This window comes from Emydura macquarii, unplaced genomic scaffold (assembly GCF_026122565.2).
Source record: "Emydura macquarii macquarii isolate MOO-44397 ecotype Brisbane River unplaced genomic scaffold, CSIRO-AGI_Emac_v2 contig_1043, whole genome shotgun sequence".
NCBI classification, from domain to species: Eukaryota; Metazoa; Chordata; order Testudines; family Chelidae; genus Emydura; species Emydura macquarii.
This window is the reverse complement of record NW_027131180.1, coordinates 9,750,115-9,770,584: the sequence shown is the minus strand read 5'-3', so window position 1 is coordinate 9,770,584 and position 20,470 is coordinate 9,750,115. Positions and strand designations below refer to the sequence as shown.

Below are 20,470 nucleotides of genomic sequence, written 5' to 3'. Positions count from 1 at the left end.
ATTTCTTGATTTTCCTGAGTTGAAATGGAAGCAGACTACAAAATTTAAAGAAAGAGAAATGTAGATCTCTAGAGGCCTGGCACATTATTACTAACCAGCTTTTGTAGACTGCTCTCTTCAAAACTCTGCTAGTGGGAGCAGCTGCTACTCAATAGCCACTAAAGACACAGGGGAGGATAGAAGCTTTGCAATGGGACTGTTCAGTGCAACAAAAATAACACTTTACTCACAGGACTGCAGGCAGAGAAGCTTGCTGCTTTATTCAACTGCTTGACAATAAACTGAGAGTGTGTGTGTGTTAGGTGGGGGGAGGGGGCGAACTTCCACTCACGAACAGGAAATAGAAAACTGGTGAAGCATCTTTCTATCCCATGATATCCTGGGTAACCCACTTAATCCCATGATGACCATTTATTATTAGTAGAAAGGAAGGCTTCGAAGTGCAAGCCCCAAAGAAAACAACAAAGGGTAAGGAGCTGGGAGGCATAAAGATTTAAGGGAACTGGGGATGGTGAGGAAAGTGATTCCTTCTTCAATTTGCAGTAATATTTGCAAATACAATAAAATCCAGAACCCAGTCTGCATTAGGGGAGGATTTGGGACTTTGTGGTGTGGGTGAGATTCAAGTCAAATTGATGTTTATGTGCCTTGGCTCAGGCCCTAAGTGCGCAGTTCAGATAGCACACTATGAAGCCGACATCCTGACCAACTGTGAGCTTAAAAACCTTGTGGCTCTGGCAGCAGAAAACACTATAGCAGGCCAAAAATGTGGGGTGCACAGTGTTAACTGTCCTAAAACATAGGAGTAGGAACTGTTAATTTCTTCTGTATTATGGCTTACTCCTAGTTAAGCATGAGTTGTGGAAGGGGAAATTCAGTGAATACAGCTAAATTGCAGCGCTCATTCTCTGAGTTCTGAAATAATTTTCTGAGTGTGTACAAGTAAATGTGTTAGTCTGAGATAAAATTGATGATAAAATCCTTTTTTTAGGAGACTTAGCATCCTTTGTCAGGCCATTTCATTCTTCTAAAAATTATTAGTTACAGAATAACACAGATGCTTCAAACTTCCCATCTAGTTAAATTCACAAAAATCTTGTGCCTAGGCTACTGTTGAGGACATCTTTGAGGATTAATGGTATTTTTTTTTTTTGCCATTATTCCTTATAACTAGAAGTTTCTTCAACAGGGGTAGATGGTAATGGTCTGCTGCAGAGAATTCCACACAGAAGCGCCCTCTTTCAAAATGGCTGCCATCTCCTATTGTTCTCAATGAGGCTGAGGTCATAACTTGCCCATAGCTAGGTGGCCATTTTGAGAAGGGCGTTCATCTGCCCTTGTTTATTATGGCACTCAGGTTCCAATTTGCTTTGGACAAAGCTGGCTTGTGGCTTTATTCTCACTGGGAACTACAGGAAGTTGTGGCCATTTTGGAAACTTTAACTGAGGGTAGCTGGGGAACAATGGGAAATGGGCAGCTATTTGATTTGTTTTCTCTGAAGGAGATTTTTTTTTTTAAAACCAACCAGCTTCACTTTTTGCAGTGAAATTGATTTGGGGGGTTGGGTCAGGAATAAGGGTTAAAATGAAGTTGGTTGGGAAGGTGGAACTTAGTGTAATTCCTCTTCTTTCCTCCCCCCCCCCCCCCCGCAATGAAGTTGGTTGGTTGGTGAGGGGAGGATGTTGTCTTCACAGCAAAACAGAAACAAAATTCCTGGAGATGGTTGGGATACTTGGAATTTATTTATGTTTTTCACACTGCAGTTGGTTGGCCACAGGGGTTGGAATTGCTGATGTTTGCAGGCATCTGTGTATGACCTCAGACCCCACCTATAAATATTTTAATTGTGAAGTGACTCAAAACAAAAACATAAGCTCTGCTGCTTCTTGTTGAATACAGATAGTCACTACACTGTAAAGTAAGAAATGATGTAAAATTTGAATAATTGCAGGTTCAGTGTGACCCATCATTTGATTGGAAGCACTAATAACAGGAAAGGAAGGAGAATGTGCATACTAATTTATGCTGAGTCTGTATTCAATAAAGTTAGATTGAGAGAAAAGACTCCAATGAAGGAAAAAGATATTAAATGAATGCTGAATTTGTGTAAGGGTCCCTGCACAATACAAAGTATTTATATAGAGCAGACCCTTTTCACAGCAACTTGATAAAGCTCTGAAAGAATTAATGTAGTACTTACTATGTATAGATTGCAAATTCAGTTCCACTGAATTGTTTATAATTATGTCGTTCTGTGACCAGGAGGATTCTGCTGTTTGTAGTTTTGTGGTATGGCACATCAATAAATTCTGCATCTCTTATTCAGTCCCTAAAGTTTGGATTATATGCTTGTCCTTTGTCCAAAAATAGATACTTTAAATTAGTAATTTTTTTCTCTCTTCTTGCCATCTCACTGCCAGACTACTGCATGTGCTGTTGTGAGATGACTCAGTCTCTCTGAGGCTTTGTGTTGCTTAGATATTTTGGGTATCGAAAATTTTTTCTCTCGATTTCCTTTGTTAAATGTTTGGTGAAAAACTGGATATTATTGGTATATAATTCAATGGCCCGGCTGTGTGGTTCAGGCCATCTGGGGGCTTGGGAAAATTAGTTTATAGCCAGTTGTCATCTGAAGTGAAACATTAACATTCAGAAAAGTGAAATGAACACTTTGTTTGTTGTTTTTCTCACTTGGTTGTGTCATGTCCATAACCTCTTGCCACAGGCTTATTTCCATGTGCTCCAGCTGAGCCATTCTCTTACATAGAGCGCTCAAATGACAAACAAAAAATAAGAGGCACTGGGGGGCTGATTTTTTTGTATATTCAAACAAAAAACCCAGAATTCTTTGCCCCCTTTTTCTTCCAGGTGCCAGTTCAGGAAAGCGCTCAAGTGTGTCCTTAAATTACATTGACTGCAATGGGACTAAAGCAGTCCTTCCAAGTGTTTTGATGATTCAGGGCCTTTGTTTATAATTCTGGATGAATGGCAAAATGCTTGTTGACTAGAACTGAGTAGGACAGAGCTCTTAATCCTGTAAAAAAAATTACAGAAATGGCCCAAAACACTATAGTAAATTATTCCAAGCTATATTTTGGACCATTACCATAAAATGTGGAAACATTTTTATAGTGGAAGCATCAGAACTAGACATAGGTGATGTTCACAATGTATTGGGGGATGAGGGCAGATGGGGACCTTACCAGTACTGTATTGTGGCTTTGATATGTTGAGTCTCTAAATTAGAGATGTGCAGATTTGAGACACCAAGTGCTCCAGGGCAACACTTAATTTATATAATAGTTTGCATTTATTCTTGTAATAACCCTACTTTTACTGAATATTTGTTTTTAAATAACATTTAATGTTGTTTTTTTTTTTAAGCTATTTCGGATGTTGGCTCACTGGAGAAAATCATGAATCTTTAGAATGTGCAGACTCATACTGACCCGGCGCTTGAGCCCAAGCCCAGGGAAGTCATTAGAAAGCAAATGTGAAAAATCGGGACAGGGGTAGGGGGTAATAGGCTTCTGTGCAAGACAAAGCCCCAAATATCGGGACTGTCCCTATAAAATCAGGACATCTGGTCACCCTAAAAAGGCTCCCATCAGGATTGAATCTGTTTTGTACTACAGTGTTAAAAGATAGGAGAAAACTAAGACCCACTCCTGCAAAGATTTACACATGTGCTTAATTTTACCTGCTGGGACCAGAACCATTGCAATCAATGGGACTACTTCTCAGGGCCAAAAAGTCAGCAGCACTTAGGTAAGTCTGTACATAATTGGGACACATTTTAGGGCTACATAGGTTGACTATAAACTTGTGTTAAATTAAATGTTATGTTTTGCAAGATATACTGAACATGGAGAGAAAGAGAAGATACTTGGCATAAAAAGCTTCATTGACAAAACCCAAGTAAAATGAAGACAGTGGGAGAAGGGGATGCTGGCTTCAAATTAATGCATTCTATGAGGCCAGCAGAACCTTTGCTCCTGAAATCCTTAGATCATCACCTTTGTTTTTACCTTCTTTAGTATGAAGCATAGTTCTGGTCTTTAACAAAGAGCTATTAGTAATAGTTACAGCTTATGAATGAAGGTGGCATCACAGAAAGATTTACGGTACTCTTTCTATTAGGACTGTGGACAGAGAAGCTCTAGTGCAACAGTTCCCAAACTCTACCACGTTGCGTACCACCAACATAAAATGACAGCACTTGCTGTACCACTACCTGTAGGGGTGAGAAGAAGGGGTAGGGCTGGGACGGGGGAGCGGCCGCAGCGCTGCTTGGGGGCAGGACCGGTGCTGGAGTGACTCCTGGCCAGGACATGTACCATTGGGAGGTGGCCTGCCTGTCACCAGTGGTACGTGTACCACCATTTGGGAACCGCTGCTCTAGTGTGTTGAGACCTTTCTGTCTGCTTCCCCTTGTACTTTGACCAGAAATCAATTGGCCTGGCCTTGGACAGTTTTGAAAACTCATAGGCAGTTCAGGGTTTTCACTTGTCTGGGCTTATAGAAGAAACATGTCTTAACTGTTCATGTTTTGATCCTGCAGTAAGAAGTTGATTCGGGTACATTTTTTAGGAACTTTAGGAAGCACCAAGGATTATTGTGGTAGAAGATAAGAAAACTAATAAGCCAATTCACTACCCTCCACTCACTCTACCAAAGAAGTGTCATGTTCATATCACTGTACCTCAGTTATGAAATAGATTGTCTGTCAAGCCAATTTCCTTTTCTGATTTTTGCATTATATTGATAGCTAAAAACATAAGACCACACAAATAGCATTCAATATTTTCATTGCTTTGATGGGTAGCTCGTTAAGGAAGCAGGGTAAGCACTGCCAACCCTGATTTGAATCCGACACATTGCAATCTTTATGAACCACCTTTAATTGGCTTTGAGTATATCTTTGTCAGTTTTGCCTACCTGCTTTCATATCTCACCATCCTTTCCTTCCACTGCATGAAGGTCCTAATTAAACATGGTACTGAATACCTGCAAGTCTCACTGAATTCAATAGGATGTGAGTGTGTGCTAAGTGCCTGTGATACAGAATTGCAGAAACAATGGTTTTCTTCTAACACTGAAGAAGAAAATTTGTTAGAAAAGAGTTAAAGCTACTCTTGTTTTTCCATCCTTTTCTCTTCAGTGCTTCTCCATAGATTCTTCTTTATGCCCATCTGGAGTGGCTTTCTGCTACACATTTAAAGAAACAGTACATATGTACTTACAGACCCCAGAGCAATCTGTTCACTGCAATAATGCAGGTCATTCACAAGTTTATGAGCATCTGCTTTGTATGGTTTCAGAAAACTAGGCCAAGGTAGCATAATCATTCTGTGGTTCCACCAAGGATGATGTCGGCAAGCACAGAATAATGCTTTCATCTTCACTGGGAATCATTTTTGTTAATATCCTTCAGATGATCACTCAGGAAATCAGCATTGATAATCAACTGTCCAAAACAGGTGCTGCCACTTTGTTAGGTACCACATATGCTAATCTTGTCTGAATAAATACAAGAGCAAAAACATATTTGAAAGCAAAGGAAATATGATGTCAGTAACATTAACAAAAGATGTTTGACTCAGACTAATGTAGCTTCCGTGAAATGTCTGAAAGGAAATGTGTTGACAGTATAGCTTGATCAAAGCTTCAAGAAGCAAACTGAAGCTGTACTTTCATGAAGAGCAGAATTGGATCAATGTTAGGTGCTTTTACCTACCACTGGTAATACTGGTATTACTAGTGACTACCAATTCTCTCTTGTTTCTCTACAGGTGGAGTGTACATTTAGACCACTAGACATCTATGCAAGCCCTGGCAATATCAAAAGCAATTTGCATAATAGTCTGGAGGATGATTCAGAGCCAAAGTGACGCCTGCAACAAGCCCAGCACCAAAAAACACCAAACCCTAAATGTTCCATTTGGGGAGCACTCACATTGCACAAAGGCAATATAAACCTCTCACAAGTCTTCTGCTGGGTTTAACCCCATGTGGAGGAGTCCTTAGTGGCATCAGAGCTAGTTCTAGTAGTTCCATTCCTACACTGCTTGGCATAGGGACAGGGAGCAGTGTGCTGTGGAAATGGCCATAGTTCCCTGTGCTCTGGTAATCACTAGCAGGCCCCTTGGATAGGGGCCATGTGGTGCAAATTAGAGCAGCTCTCAGGCTAACCTGCGCCAAAACTGGAGTTGGGGCAGAGAGCTGGGGACCCCAACCAGTGCCGTGTTCTCTCCTACCCGTTGCTGGATGCAGCAGAGAATCTGCAGCATGCAAAGTTTCCTATAAGGAAATTCCTGGTTTGCCGGGGAAATTCTTTGAGCACAAAAATGGGTTGATGCCGCTATTTAATAGAATTGTTTATTTTCAGTATTCAGTTTTCATATAATTCAGCATCATTATTCAGCTGCCAGAGAAGTGTAAATCAATGGAAATATTTGCAGTAATAAATATTAAGGGAAAATTAATGTAACACAAGGTTTTGGTGGACTCTGCTTTTCATTGGTCCTTGTCCAAGGCTTAATCTCAATTCGTCTTGTGTGTGGGATAGCATTATTAACAGGTGTCCCTATCTCATTTGTAGCAGGAAATGAACCCTTTGATAAGAACAAGGGCCCAGTCCTGCAAATCCAGCCCTTCAGTTTCCATTGAACTCAGGGAAAACTATGTGCCCAAAAGTTTAGGAACCCATTGATTACATCCTTCTTTCAGAAGGGATTACTTAAGGACGGCGCACAGTTTTTCATCACCGGGATGCTCCCACTCAGTGTGCTGCCTGTGCTGGTCTTCCAGCCCAGCCTGGGACCTGAACGTAATCAACTGTAGTGTGATACTCTATTGTCAGAATATATATACCACACACATACAGTGTGGTGAGTCATTTTTGGTTCATTGGGTGTATGCTGTGAGTTATATGGGGCATGTATCTCATACCAGTGGAACCTCTGGCTGCACCCTCTTTTCTACAAATGCAGTTTGTTTCACTTATATTATTTATTAGCACAGGCTGTAAATGGCATGTGCTACAGAATTCACTATTGTATGCAATTGATTTATAATTTACATATTATATTTTACATATAACTCACCGCCTGGGCCGTATGATGGCTGCATTGTGAATGTACACTAGAGATGAGAGAGGGTGCAGGGAGCTCCGTCTTCTGCCAGTACATTGTTGCAGGAGGTAGACATAATATGGATATAAAGCACTGGGCAGGAAACTGGCTAGCACTGCATGTGGCTCCACTTTAGTTCCTAGAGAGGTAATAATGACCCTGTCTCTGTGTGCTAGCTGACACATGCAAAATAGTGCTGTTGAGTAGGTCTAGCGAATGTCACAAGTAAACATGCTTCCACCATCAGTACTGGAGACGTTCTGTTTGCTCCTGCTCCCCTGGTATAATGCTTTCAGGCACCCCTGCGTGATTAGAATTCCTGCTCCTCCCACCCATTACTTGTGAGGATAAAAAGTTACACATCCCCCTCGCAGACTGAAGTCTGGGGCCTCCTAAAATCAGTTTGGCTCTGTATTATTATTATTCACAGTTTCGTCAGATTACGCAGCTCAGTTCTGTAGTTTCCCACTTATAACCTCCGTTTAACATAACCACCTTTGCCTGGTAATTAATTTGGGTTGTGAACACACTACTATTTGAGTTAATTAGAAGAGTAACTGTTCAGTACCCACATAGGGAATGCTTTTAGAACCTGACACATTGCTGCATAAAACTGTATGACATGTTTATAGATGGACTGGTAGAACAGAGGTAATTTACAGGTTATATTGTGTCTTGTGTACAAAGAATGTCTATGTTAATGTCAAATTCCTAGGAAGAGATCTTACCGATTGCATTAAGAGAAGCAAAGCTTTGAAATACGGTTCCTAATGTTATACACCGTATGATAAAAGTTTATATGTTGGTCACTGTGACTGTTTATTCAACTGTCATTCTTGCCCTGTACTTACAAGCCTTGGGGGGAGATTTTTCAAAGGCACAAAGCAGCTGCGAAGTGTCAAACTACCACTGAAAGTTAATGAGATTGAGGCACGTAACTTTCTCTTGGTTGCACCACTGGCATAACTGCATCTGTGCGCAGTCCTAGAGAAGATGAATAAAACCACTGTAATCCATGATTTGCACCAGTGTCACTTACCATTACCTGAAACAAGTGTAAATTGAGTCTAGTGCGAACTGTAGCTTACAGAGCCTTTGCCTGACTATAGTAGGGATTTGAACCAGTGCAGCTGTAATGCAAGTGTAGACAAGGCTTTACTGTGGAGCTATAGCTGGCACTTAACTTAGATTCCAGATAATCTTGAATGAGAATTTCTAATATTCAGTCTACCTTTTATCTGTCAGCTTCCACAAACATGCCTTCATTGAGGATTTAGGCATATGTCACCAGTTATGATTTTATCACACCAATTAATGTTTTCCATGCCTCCAGTCATTTGTGGTTCTGGTTGTGTCCTTTGTCAGATGTCTTACTGTCTTGCAGAGAAATCACAGCTAGTGTAAGATGATCAAATCCCTCAGATTCAGAGAGACCATTTTAGTTTTTAATGTAATGTCTTCATATCACATCAAGATCACTTTTATGTGCATGTCTCCTTTGTGGTATGATCTGGAGCAGTAATAGCCCAAAGTCAGTCCCCCAAAATATTTTCATCATGTCACTTGCTAATAAGGTACGTAATAACTGCAACTGCAAAGTTGCTATCCCAGAATTATTATTAGATTATAATACACTGCGTCCCACAATACTCATTTTTTAATAAAATCAATTTCACTTTAAATACATCTGCTCTTGTAAATCATTGTGTTAGTAACCTGACTAGTGTCTACCTGTTGTTGCTGTCAAAGTCAGCTAAAGTAGGCCCTAATTCTACAAAGTGAAATGTGATTGATTGTTCTGCAGACTTCTTCAGAGCAGCAAGGCTATGTTAGGAGGTGTCCATTTGGGAGCCCAGTGAAAAGGCAGAGGGGTCTAGTGCATAGGGCACTCCACTGTAACTCAAGGAATCTAGGTTCTGTCTGAGCTGTGCCACTGATCTGCTGTTCTTAAGCAAATCACTTCACCTCTCAGTGCTTCCATTTTCTCCTCCCCATCTTTTGTCTGTCTTGTCTAGTTAAGTCCTTGCCTCAGAAGATTCACTGTTACTCTCTTACGACGTGGTTGTACGAGGCCTAGCACAATGGGGCGCTGATCTCAGCTGGGGCTTCTAAGCATTACTAAAGATATTTAATAATAAGTAGTACATAATCTGCCACATCATATGTATAACTCTGAGGAAATAGGTATAAAGGAATTAGAGGGAAGTATGCACATATTGGTGGGAAAAGTATATATATATATTACTTATAGACTTTACAAGGTTCTAAATTAACTGTGTCAACTTCAGAGAAGGACCTGGGCATCATTGCGATGACTGCTCACTAAAGACCCGTGGTCAATGTGTAGCTGTGGTCAAAAAAGCTAACGATGTTAGGATGCATAAGAAATGGGATGGAGAATAATGTGGAAAATATTATAGTGCTGTTATGTAAATCAGTGGTGCATCCTCATCTAGAATACTGTGTGCAGTACTGGTCACCCCATCTGAAAAAGGACATTGCAGAATGAGAGCAAGTTCAGAGAAAGACAAGGAAAATGATTACAGGCATAGGATTGTTTACTTTAGAATGGAGATGAATATGAGAGGACGTGATAAAAATAACAAAGAATATAGAGAAGGTAGATTGGGAGCATTGATTCTCCTATTTCATAACAAGAACAAGGGATATTAATTTAAATTTAAAAGTCAGGGAACGGAGGGGATCCCTCTTTTCCAGCATGCGGGGTGATGGTTGAATAAAATGATCTAGTGGCTAGATGCGGGTCCTGGGGTGTCATTTGCTAATATTTTTTTTTTTTTTTTTTTTTGTGGTGCTCAGGGCTCTCTCCTGCCCCAAGATAGGGGCCCTATGTATGTGCAAATTGGTTAATCTGGAATCCCACCAGAGCTGCATAGTATTTTGACGGGGCCACACTTGCTAAAATATTTGCCTGTCTCCTTGTTTTGTGAAAATGTCAGCAGATAAAAATGTTACTAATCTTGAAACGTATATAATTCACATGAATGTGAATTTATTTAACAGTTCTGAGTAGGAATAGAATCAACTACACATCAGTAGTAGCTGGAAGCCCATGCTATTACGAGGATGTAACTCATAAAGTCCCGTGTGTTGTTTTTAAAACAAACAAACAAACAAAAAACAAATGCTGAAAAGGACTGAGAATTTAGAAATCGGCTAGTAACAAAACACCAATCCCTGCGGTGATTGATCCGGGTGACATTCTAAACAAAAAGAACTCTCAACCATGTTTGTAGCTGCTTCCATCTCTTTACACTGACTCAGCAGACATCATAGGTTTCAGAGTGACACACAGGGTGACATTCCTGTTATTTTATCATATGGATAATCTGTGGTGCTGACTCATCACTGTTTAATGGCAGTGTAATTCCATTGAAATCAATAGAATGATGCAGTCTTGGATTAGATGTTACAGGTATTCTTGTGCTCAAATTCAGATAAAATGGCCACCTTGGAGCCAGGGGATTGATATTTGGCTAGCTGTAAATTAACATTAGTTTGAATTTCTTGATGATCCAAAAAGATAAACATAATATTTTCCATTCTACTCACTGGTACTTCTCTATGGGCAGTAGACAAAATAAAAGTAACGTTACCCAAAATCATTAGATTCCTGGACGTTAGCTCACTCAATGTGGTCTCTTCAGGCTTTGACTTCTTTGGTGAAGCATGTAGGATACAAGCAACAAGGACAATATAATCTACTTTGAGGGCAGGAACTATGGATGGGTATTTTCTTCCTATGGTGGCAAGGAAATCAATTGTCTTTTGGGAGCATGGTTTCCAATCCTAAAATTTTTTAGATTGTTTTGGAGTTGATTATCCTTAGCCCTCACATAGGTTCCTTGGGCCCCTAAGTACCTAATTCCCCTCCTAAAAAGCTAGGGATGTCCTGTCCTATTCTCAGAGGATCCTTTTCACACCCCATGCTACATGCTTCTTCCAAAAGAGGCAAATATTATTTGTGACTTACTGGCCCCCCTGGACTGTCATAACAACTCTGTCCCATCTGAGTCTTGTCACAGTGTACCTCACATTTACTAGATTGAAAATAAGATGGAAATGCAAACAGCTAAAATTCAAGTGGATGGAAAAGTAAAGCACAAAGTCCTTCACTCTGCATTTTCAATCCTGCCATCAGAATCAGAGCACAGGCTTTCTCTACATTAGAGCCTTTCTAAAAAAAATATTCCCACAATTGCTACCAGCGATTGCACCTCCATAGGGGGAGAGTTAGTGTAGGTTGGCCATCTATCTTTTTACCACAGGGTTGACTAAGGCCATGTTTGCACTAAAAAGTTATGCAGACCTAACTTAAGTGAGCAACGACCATCGCAGTTGTTATATCGCTTGTGTGTATCCACCCGTGGCTCCCTTTGTCAGCAGTTTATTGCCCCACTAAAAGCATTTTGTATCAATTGTGTTGTCAGTGTGGGGCATTGTGGGATGGCTTCTGAAAGTCAGTAACAGTTGACGTAAGGAACTCAGTGTCTACCCTGACATTGTGTCAATGTAACTACATCAACCGTGACTCTACACCGCTCAGGCAGGTGGTGTTTCTAAATCAGCATAGAGAGAGGCCCTTAAGTGGGCATGAGTCAAATTTAAGTGAAGATGCTTCCACAGCTAGGTCCATGCAAGGCAGCTTACATCAACCTAACTGTGTGCTGTATAGCAAGTCTAATTCTGGTTGGTCTAGAAGATTTGGTGGTTAAAGCACAGGTGGTCCCCTGTGCCCTCTCTCTACTGCTCTTCCACCAGTGACAGCAATGGCAGGAAACTTTAAGGAAAAAGTGTTCAGTGGAGGTAAGACCTAAGTTAGAAGGAATTAGATCTTCCCAGTCTCCTCTGAGTGCTCACTAGTGCAAAAGAACATCTCGTTGTTGCAACAGGATTATTCCCTCCACTGACCACAGAAAATATCTGAGATCTTGGCGTGAAGGGTAGATCAACTAAGGGCCAGCTAACTAAGGAGACTGAGATTTTTGGCCTACATCACTTTTGCTGCTCCTGTATGGTAAACGGTCACTGAATTGTTTGTACAGAGGGAACAACAAAAATAAATATTGTGTGCCATACTCCCTGAGTCCCTTCCTGTGCTAGGAAAGCAAACGGTTTGCAGTGGTTGTCAGTAATGGGATTTCTGTGTGCTTCAGCTGGTGTGGAAAACAATTTATCTACTAGTGCAGACAGGACAAAACCGTTTTCAGACTATTTACAGAAGATGTGGTACCTTATGATGATGTCTCAATTCTGCTGTCTGTGGTGATATTGACAACAATTTTGTCTTGTCTACACAAGCAGTTTAACAGTTGAGGAGAAGCCAGGAAAAACCTATTGCTTACAAGCATTGTCAGCCAGAGAGTTATTTTCTAGTGTTAATGGGCCCTGGTAATGAAAAAACTGAAATGATGTAACAAAAAACAACAGAAGAAAATATTAATTCTGCCATTTTCAAGTTGGTAATCCACCTGCAATTTGAAACAGATATGGTATTTACTTCCCACACAGACCAGCTATATAATATTGCTTGCCCTACAAATTTTACATCCGAGGTGGTTGCAGACCAGTGGTGAACTTTCTGGATACTTTGTGTAGTTTTAAATTTATATTGTTGCATGCTTGTGAGCAGGTCTCTTTCCTGAAACTCATCTTAAATATGTATATATAAAAATACACAACCTATAAGTAGAGTCAAAACTCATCCCCTTTTCTCAGGGATGCATTTATTAACACAGAAATTATCAATAACATAAACTTCAGTTCAACCCTCCTCCCCAGGCAGGGTTTAAGCTAGGTTTCCTATATGTGTATTGCTAAACCCATATCCTAGATCCTCTCTCTAGTGAGCCTCCCTTGTATCCAGGTGGAGCAATAAGTCATCTGCCTCAGTGAGTCAACAGAACCCACTAATTCCTTTCTCAGCAGGATCTCCATCTGTTAGTATGATGCGGGTGTTCCAGGCAAACGCTGTAAGCCTATTAGAGGACTGTAAAAAGGACCATAAAGTAAGTCCTTGTCATTAAAAAAAGAAGCATATTTTCTGTATTTGATGCCACAATAGTATTTACTTTTCCTAGTCTTTTTTTTTTCTTGAATCTGCATATTCTCTAAGTAATCCTGTTCAGTCCCTCTTCTCTTCTGTGAAATGCTTTATCCTCATTGTACATAGCCTGAAATGTATGCTGTGAGCGCAATATACTATGATCACCAAGGTATCTAGTGTAGGAATGTGTAGTAGTTGCGTGTTGCATGATGCTGTCATAGCTGCTGTCAGTGGCTGATGGTTCCCATAAATTCACAGCTACAGGAGAAATATCACATTGCTTTCCTTGCTGAAGATTGATTGCCAAGAAAAATATTTCACAGCCATATGAAGCTTTCCATCTGGCAGTCAATTGTGATGCAAAAAGAGCGCACACAACTGTTTCAGATGTATGGAGTGGTGATATATCATTGATAGCATGGCAATAACAGCATATTGGACAGCTTTGTATTCAGAAGACTTTTCTGAAATTGCTAGGTCAGAAATAAACTACAGTATTAGGAAACAAGAAACATATAGTCTATATGGGTGTGAACAAAAATCTCTACAGAACTGCAGAAGCAATTTGGTATGTGATAGTTATGTTGTGATCATTTGCTCATCGGTGAGTTCCTGTGCTTTAACTACAGCATAAAAAACCTACTGGGACAATGGCATGTAAAGTGAATCCATGTTAGACTAATCTTTACTATATTATATTGATAATATACCAAAAAAACTCTTAAGATTATGTTGAGAGTGAAGAGCATTGTTTCAGCCCTTGAAAACCTACATACAATACATGTGAAACAGTGAAATGCTGTATTGGAATAGGTGAATGAACGCAAGGCAACCCCTTAGACGACTGAAATAAATGGTATCAGGCTTCCACTTTTGTTGCCTTTTCTCCTCTCTTTTCAGCCATTGTTAGACATGTTCAGATCTTTGAGATAAAGCTTATTTTAGAGAAGTAAAAATAAAACCCTGTTGTAGTAGTTCTGTCAGACATAGAGTCCCTTTGAAGCTGACTGTGGAACACAGACTTCTTGACAAAGAGGGATACTTGTGCTGGCGTATACTAACAATATCTGAACATGCTGAAGATCAAGAGTTTTTCATATGTAAAGAGAAAGGAAAAGCAGTTCTCAGTATGCCTTTATGGTAGTGGATGAATCTTGCAGAAGGAAGTTATAACTGAGAGAGAGAGCCTCTGTATCTGGCAGGGGCAATGGAGAAAGGCTGGCAGAAAGAGCGAGTCGCTGTCTGTGGCCTACTGCTAAGAATTCACCCTGAATACACATCTAGTATTGTAACTTTGATGTTACCAAATTAAAAACTGTCCATAATCTAAAACACCTTTATGATCACATCTGCCTAACAATAAACCTCCAATACTAAATTGTGCATCACCTCCCTCTGATTTTGAATTTCAAAGGATATTCATCTTCTTTTACACTGTTTTTATATTTATTCTCTTGCACAGTGCCCTCCCTGCCTCTCTCAGTGCTTTGGCAGGTGTGCTATAAAATCAGTTATTTATTATTGTTAGGATAATCATAATGCAAATTAAATACCGTGTCAGGGGCAGGAAATGAGTAACAACGAAGAGCAATATCCGTTTAAGTTCCTGTATTGGTACTCATCACCATAGTATCTGAGTGTCAATCCTCAGTGACTTGCTGACAGTTTGGATGTATTTTGCAATCCTTAACAAAATTATATGTGGAGTGATAGCGACTGGGTTCTTGAACTACTGAAGCAAAATACATATAATTCTTTCCATTTCAATGTTTCACTGTCTCTGTAACCTCTTTCTGTACCTTCTGAGTTCACAAACATGTGACTGGCAATATCAAAAATCTGTTTAGGATCAAAGACTGCGAGTTGCTGCATTCAAAGTTTATTAATGTTTATTGATGTGTTGTGTCTCAGTTGCTGCTTTACTGTCAAAAAATCTGCTAAAACCATTCTTTGGTCTGTATGGTATAAACTGTTATGAATAAAAGATATCTAGTTCACATTATTTTTCAGGTAACTTTAGTCACTAATTTATGTGAAGGTGATTATTTTAAAAAATCCAGTGAATGGATAGTAAATATTTCTGTCCATCTGTGTTTAGGATGAAAGGCAAATGGTGCTTTAAAATGTATGTCAGCAGACTACCTGGGAGTCCTGTATTGACTTTAAATTTAAGAAATGTGAAGAACCAAGACCTACAATTTCAAAAGTGACTAACGATTTTGAGTACCTCAATTTTTGGGTGCCCAATCTGACACCTTTAAAAAATGGCCTAATTTTCAGAGGGCAAAAATCTTTTAAGGTTTCTCAGGCTGAGCATCCAAAAAGGGAAACACCCAAAATCATGAATGCCTCTTGAAAATATAGGTCTCAAAAATAACCAAACAAAAATTGACTAGTTCATTTAGGATACTCAATGTATTACGTTCTCCATAGCAAGCTTGTTTTAAATTCTGCAGCAAGGGCCTTAATGGAGCAGAATAGAGATTCTGTAGCAGCTTCAGATTGATCTAAGAAGGTAGGAGGGAGGTGTTTATTATATTAGATAGGAATAATACAATCAGTCCAATGTTCCTTGTGTTATTTATATTCTACTGTCTCCAGATGTTTAATCTTCAATGTGCTGAAAACATTTATATTGAAAATGCATAACTGCAGCATTATCAGGGGAAAGTCAGAGCCTTTGGCAGCTGGGGAGGGAGCTGCTGCGGCTTTTCACACAAAGGAAGGTGTGGGAGACAGTTTGGGACTGTGAGAGAAACTAGATCTTTCTCCTAAAGTGAGAAATAGTTAACAGTTGATATTTAAATTAACATCCTTTTAAAAGACGGTAAACTTAGTTGATCTTCTTGAAGACTTACCTACCCATTGTAAAGCATGAGTGAAGAAAGGAGAAGACTGGGAGTTTGCCCAAGAATGGACTGATTCAAATCCTAGAGCCAAATTCTGCTCTGAGTTACTCTGGCATGGATTTAAGCAGCATTCACATTGGTATTGCTAAGTATTTGGCTGTGAATGACAACCTCTGGGTTTTGCCAAATAAAGTGGGTGATTAGCCTTATCATTTCTCTAACTGCTGCCATGAGCAGAGCCAGTACATAAGCCTATTGGAGAGAAAGCCCTCAGCACTCTGGGTCAGGTCCTTAGCTGGTATAAACTGGGTCAGTTAAGGTCAAAAACAATTTATGCCATGATTAATTTCATTTTTGGTGTTCTGTACAGTATGGTACTGTGTTTTGGGAGAAGGAAAGATTCAGATTGCAATATCTGTTTATCATGCTGTCTGGAGTGGCTCACGACTGTGAATGCCAACTTCAGGGCAGATTGTCAAGAAGTATGGTAAAAACCCCAAACTGGTTGTATGTTCTATAGTTAGATTTCACCAACCCAGTAACAAGTGTGAACTCCTAAAGCACTATGACAGTCCTACCACGGAGTCACAGACAATCCCCTTGGGCATTTCTGTCTATCTTGCTACCCAGGCAAGCTAGACTATGTGATTGATGGTCACTTACACCAAAAATCACAACAATATTCAGGTTGCTCCTAGTCCCAAAGGACCAGTCACTCACCCCAGGTCTATTATATCTCAGATTTCAAACTAAAGACAACTCCTGTAGCCAATCCAGTAATAAACTAATTAAAGATGTATTAACTAGGAAAAAGAAATAGAGAGAGTTAGTTACAAAGTTAAAGCAGGTAACCCACACACACAAATAAGTATCAGTCTTGAGTTTCAAAAGGTAATAGAAACTTCATTATAAGCAGATTCTATAGGTTGGCAAAACAGCTGAGAAGTCTTCTTCTTATGCTTAACGATTCTTGCCCTGCTACAGTCCATGGAGCAAAAAGAACCAAGTTTCTCCTTGTCGAGGATTTTTATCCCCTTTACCCCAGAGTCCAAGCGGATGGGATGAATTTGTGCAGGTCTCCCATTCCTGGAGGACGTGAGGAATGCAATCAATAAGGTCCCTGTCTTTTGGAGAGAGCCAACCGGAGGGCAACAAAAATTATAAGGGCGTTGGAGCACAAGACTTATGAGGAGAGGCTGAGGGAACTAGGCTTGTTTAGTCTGTAAAAGAGAAGAATGAAGGGGGATTTGATAGCAGCCTTTAACTACCTGAAAGGGGGTTCCTGGGGGGATGGAGCTAGGCTGTTCTCAATGATAGTAGATGACAGAACAAGAAGCAGTGGTCTCAAGTTGCAGTGGGGGAGGTCTAGGTTGGATATTAGGAAAAAGCTTTTTCACTAGGTGGGTGGTGAAGCAGTGGAATGGGTTACCTAAGGAGGTGGTGGAATCTCCATCTCTAGAGGTTTTTAAGCTATGGCTTGACAAAGCCCTGACTGGGATGATTTAGCTGAGGTTGGTCCTGCTTTGAGCAGGGGATTGGACTAGATGACCTCCTGTGTCCGTTCCAACTCTAATATTCTATGATGCTTCACAATGGCTCTTTTGCTTTCATTGGGCCTGCTTTTGTGCAGGACGAGCACTTTATTTTAATTATTTCCTATGTATACTTTGAGTCGGTTACACAATTACCGAGGTTCACAATCCAAACGTTTGCTATCGCTCTCTAACATGAGGCAGTGGTTCTCAACCAGCGGTATGTGTACTCTTGGGGGCACGCAGAGGGCTTCATGGGGGTACATTGACTCATCTAAATCAGTGTTTCTCATCCAGGGGGTCATGAGCCCCGAGGGGGGTGGAGGGCCACAGGATGGGTTTAGGGGGGTCGCAAGTGGAGGGATGGCATTAGGGTGTGGCAAGCAGGGTGATTGCCTGCCACTACACCACTGGGGGGCACGCAAAACTAAGTTACGTGCTTCAGCACTGGGTGGTGGAGCTCGGGCTTCAGACTCCGGAAGGGGGTGCAGTAGTCTGGAAAGGTTGAGAACCACTGACATGGGGTACAGGTAAGTGAGACTAATACATGCAGCATCCAATAAGCCATTCATAAGTTCTAAACACGTTTTTTTATCAATTTAACATCTATTTTAACAATGCTGAGACATAGATGAAGCAGACTGGTTTCCAGCTGTGCATTTGTCAGCCTTCTGTGAGGCACAGGGCCTTCCCATGAGCTGGCACCTGGTTTGCCAGCACCACACTGTTCTCTGGGATTTAGATATTCTAGGTATATTGCACTTAAATAAGAGGGTCGTAATCAATTGTTATATGGCTGAAAAATTTCTGGATGTTGTTATTAATTAATGCTGTTATTAATGATGGACTTTTCAGGAAACCATGGTCACCACAAGCAGTTTATCGGAAAGCTATTTTGACACCATTCTGATATTTCCTTGTTTTTTAATTAAAATAAATACACGTAGCCTTTTCTAACATTATTGATGCCGTCTGCACTGATCTCCCCAACACACCTAATCTGCTTAGATAATCTAATCCACAAGAAGGAATGTTCCTCTCTCTTCATTTTGTGATCCCAGGTCTTTATTTGCAGGAAGCAGAAAGTGAAGCTATAAAAAAAATAAAATCTAAATATAGTTTCCAAAGAGTTTGCTGCAATTCTGTTGATGATTGTACACTTATTTATGTGCAGCATGAAGAGTTTTGCTTTGATATATAAAAGTATTTTGGCCTGAGGAATCTATCGAGGAGGATGTGAAAGAGTAAATAAAATAACCTGTGGGATGAGGATGAAACATGAAAGAGGGAAATAACATCCATTTCCCCTGCATCTTTCTAAGTAGTAACAAGGGACTCGTATGAACTAGGGCACCTAATAAATAGAAGAGGTTCAGCAGGTCTAGTTGGGATCTTGAGCATAAGAGTTGGGGAAGAAATCCATGACATGGTCATTCAGGGACCCCTGATTAAAATATTACAATATTGTTTGTAAAAGTTTTCTACAGTAATGACTGCAAGTGGTTAGAGGTGAAGGGGCAAATTTTAGAGATGCTATAGAGAAAGAGGTAACAGAATGTAGTAAGAATATGAAGGTGAAAGAGGCAAATACATGGAGGTTGTAGTGAGCCTGGGTGAGAGGGAGCACAACGCAATTGTCAATAGCAATGGAGGAACAGGCTAGAGTGGACTTTGGAGGAAAGATTAAAAGTTAAGGGGGGTGGGGGGAGAGAGAGAGAGAGAGTATATACCATTTTATGCCATGCCTGGCATTTGACAGTATACACATAGTGGTCCTATCCAATTGGGGAGGGCAGGGGGAAACAGTCATGGTTGTATTTTTGACTCTCATCTATAACATCAGTGGTTGTATGTTTCTTATTTCAATTTAGATAGTCTGCACACCTTGGATATTGTGGTATAGCTTTTCTGGCTTGTTTGTATTCATCAGGATCCCCCTTGATGTTGAGGCAAGATCATTTCTTGAGTTTTTAGGTTTTTGGAAATTAATTTTCTGTGAACGCCTTTAAAATCTTTCTCCTTTAACTGTTGAATTATTACCATTTCCTTTAAGGAAGCAGGGGTCTTATGGGGAAAAAAATAGAATGTGGTCCTGTCATTTAAAGACTTTATCATATCATATATATGTAAAAAGTTACATGGGCAACTGTAACTCTGGCATTTCCTAACTTTTAAGTGCTTGACTTTGCAACTTTAATGTTCTTTTAATGTTGGGTGGGTGCGTGGGTGGCAGGTTTTTTAATTTATGATCAACGTCCCCATCTCCCTCCACAGAGTGCTTGCCATTAAATGGTCACCATGGACACTGATACAAGTGTTATAGAACATGCAGACTATGGGAATGATGCTGCTTCCCTAATTTTTTGTGCCCTCTTGCTGTCCCTTACTGAGTCAAAACTCCCACTGCAGAATCATGCCCTTTGTGTCTAGAAGAGGTATACTATAAGGGACACTAGTGGATACTTTAAAAAATAGAGTGCCTGAGCATATTTTGACCTACTTGTGGTCTCTGCACTTTTGCTAATCTTACCTTCCTCACACTTTCCTGCGTGCTTTGCTCCCATCCAGCTTTATTACTAATGACTTGTTGGATGTTGTGCAGATTTTTCCCCACTGATGCCACAAGTTTTTGGGTGCCTTCTTAAAGCAGAGGTTTCCATATGCAAACCTTTTTTCCATTCACACATTTTAAACAATACAGAAGTTAACTGTCATGCTGCTATCCTGTTTTCCCCCTGCAGAACGAGAGAAAATTAGAATTGAAAGCCATGGATGATTATTCTCTTTTTTTAGGTTCTTTAGCCTTTGGGGTGATCATGTCATAGGACTCTTCAGAACAGCACTTGTGGGGACAATCTACTTGTAGAGGTTTTTTCTGTTCTAATTCT

General features: G+C 40.2%; 1 long non-coding RNA gene across 1 annotated transcript in view; it reads left to right on the top strand.

Annotated features, from left to right (window-relative positions):
- Nucleotides 1-430: 430 nt before the first annotated feature.
- The window catches only part of LOC137151077 (uncharacterized), a 41,522-nt gene continuing 21,482 nt past the window's right edge, over nucleotides 431-20,470 (top strand). The window contains exon 1 of the long non-coding RNA XR_010919163.1: nucleotides 431-468. This is a non-coding gene — a long non-coding RNA (uncharacterized lncRNA). The remainder of the gene's footprint in view (nucleotides 469-20,470) is intronic.